We start from the raw sequence: 2,904 nt of genomic DNA, 5'->3' as shown, positions 1-2,904 counted from the left end.
TCGGAAGAGAAAAGAATGCGTTTCCCCAATCCCAGTCCACCTACCATGTACCTGAAGACTTAGTACTCTGCTCTGGCAAAGACACCACAGCTGCTGAGGCAGCTGCAGTTGGGACCGCTTCCTGGTTGAGTTCATGGTGGTCTATCGCCGTCGCCCAGCCTCAGCGGGTGGAGTAGAGAGGGATCAGGACCGCCGCCACTGCAGCCTTTGGATCCACGATGCTCCACCCTCCTCTGGATGCAGTGCTGCCGGGCTGAGGAGGGGCAGTATCCCAGGCTCCCCCCGGCGTCCTCCACTACGGTAGCTCCTACCCCAGGCCAAGGACCCAGTACGGGGGTGTGCCAACGTCCGAGTGCGTCCACCCCAATTACATGTTCAGGGACCAGGCGAATGTGGCCCCTTGGCCAGCTCTCTGTTTATTGTCTGGTCCCTGTAGGCCCCGCACACGCAGGAGGGCAGTGATGACACTTCTGGTCCCCATATCTCAGTGCCGGCTCTGACCCCTGAAACGCCTGGGTCTTCCTCTTTCCCGAGTGTACCATTACCTGAGTAAATGGCCACTGGTCCCTTTGGGGAAGGGCTGGGGGTCACAGTGTGTTGCCGGGGACGTGGTCACGTCTTCAGTTATTTGGTTCCCAGAGACTGAGCAAAGGGACCACCTGAGATCAGGGTGACTGATGATTGTCCATCCCCCACGTCTTGTGACGGTGTAGGGTGACTACTAGCCTTGTATCACCCCCACCTTACACCCTGAGCTGACTCCGTGGGCACTGTGGAGCGTAAAGGGCCCATCACAGCTGTCCTGCATTGGGCTGAAATGGCCTGGCCTTTACACAACTGCCTCTGCCAGTCACTGGGTGTGGGCCGCCCTGGGGAGGGCGTGCAGACGCGGCAGGAGGCCCCAGTGGAAGGCTCTCTGCTAATGGCGTTGCCAGCAGCTGGGACAACCAGTCCTTTCTTGAAGGGGTCTGGGTGGCACATCCCAGAACCTTTGGAGAAGCCAGCGTGGTTGATGGAGTGGGTTCCTGAGGACGTGAAGGAGGAAAGGGTCAGAGCCCAGGGGAAGAGATCAGCCTGGGACAAGGGGAGGGGCATCTCCTGCTTAATGAGGGGGAGAAGGAGGTAAGAGTGGGGTCACATGAAGGTAAGGGTTTGAGAGGAGGGACAAGGATTTGGGGAAATCGAGCCCGATGACCTCTGTTTTCTGTGTAAACTCAGAAGCTGGGGCATCGGCTGAATGTGGGCTTGGGTAGGGTTAGGACTTGAGAAAAGTCCTCAAGGTAAATGAGAGGATGCAATCTGGGGAACACAGGACAGTGTGTTGAGGGGCAGCTGATGATGGGGGGCCTGGAGGTTGTGAGCCCTGCCTGCTGGGTCATATGGCTTCCCCAGCGGTCATCTGAGCCCGCCGGAGGAGCAGAGAGGAGCGTGCTCCCACTTGTGCTGGGCAGGTGTCAGGGAGAACGGGGTAACAGGGTGTTAGCTTGCTGCCTTAGTTTCCCCAGACAGCTCTTCAAGACTCTTTAGAGAGAAACTCTCGTTTTAAAAATGGTGTTTGTCTTCTAAGGGGACAAAGCATTAGAGGGTATTAGAGTTGATGTGTGGGTGACATCACCTGCTCCGTCAGTCCAGTTCATCGATTTATTCTTTTATGGATCATGCTTTTGGTGTTTTATTGTGAAATCTTTGTCTGTTTAAAGGTCACAAAGGTTTTCTCCTACGTTTTCTTCTGGAAGTTTTACAGTTTTAGGTTTCACGTTTAGGTCCCTGAACCATTTTGAGTTCACTCTTGTGTATGGTGCGAAGTGTAAACTGAGGTTCATTAATAATTAAGGAAGTGCAAATTAAAATCATGTTGAAATAGTCCTTAGAATGGCTAAAATGAACTCATACTCTGCTGATGGGAACATACAAGGGCACAGTCACTGTGGAAACAGCTTGTCAGGTTCTTAAAAAGTTACACATGGTACAACCATTCTACTCCTAGGTCTTTAACTACAAGAAATGAAAGCATATGTTCATAGAGACTTGTACACACATGTTCATGGCAGCTTGACTGCAATATCCCCAAACTGAAAACAGCCCAAATGGGCATCACCACGTGAGGGATAAACAAGCGGTGGTGCGTCCACCCAGCAGAACACCGGTCATCAATGCAAAGGAAGGAACAAGTGACACATGCAACAACCTGGATGAATCTCAAAATAATTGTGATGAGTGAAAAGGCAGACCAAAAATTATACCTACTGTACAGTCTATTTACATAAAATTCTAGAAAATGCAAACTAGTGACCAAGTACAGCACAGTGTTTGGGGGAGGCAGGAGGGGTTACAAGGGGCTTGAGGAAGCCTCTGGGGGTGATGGATATGTACATTCTCTTCATTGTGGGGATGGTTTCATGAGTTACACACGTGTCACAACTTCCATTCGTATACTTTAGTGCAGTTATTGTAGGTTAATTATACCTTAATAAAGCTGTTAGAAACTATTGACCTGAAAATTAAGTACATAATTGAATCATTGATAATTAGCAAAGGGGACAAACTTTTAACAATACTTACTCTCTTAAATGTCAATTTAGTCAACTTACATCTATTAGAGATTTAAAATGCACAACTCTGATAGTTCTGACATAAAACCTAGCAGTCAGTTGTAACAGAATCTGACAAAAATGGGCGCTGTGTGCGTTTACCACAAACACTGTCTCTCAACACACTGAAGCCTTCCTATGTCAACTCCGAGTGTCCCAGAGTGACTACAAGTCAAGGTCCCCAGCAGGGATGACAGTGGCTTCCCACGCCTCTGAGAGGCGCCCGTTCTTACTTCCACTTTGCAGATGGGGAGACTGAGGCTCAGGCGCTGAACGGTTAGCCAAGGCCCACGCTTGTACAGGGCGTCAGCTC

Source organism: Lipotes vexillifer, unplaced genomic scaffold (assembly GCF_000442215.2).
Source record: "Lipotes vexillifer unplaced genomic scaffold, Lipotes_vexillifer_v1.1 scaffold1162, whole genome shotgun sequence".
NCBI lineage: Eukaryota > Metazoa > Chordata > Mammalia > Artiodactyla > Lipotidae > Lipotes > Lipotes vexillifer.
The sequence above is the reverse complement of the archived record's forward strand: the minus strand, read 5'-3'. Positions refer to the sequence as shown.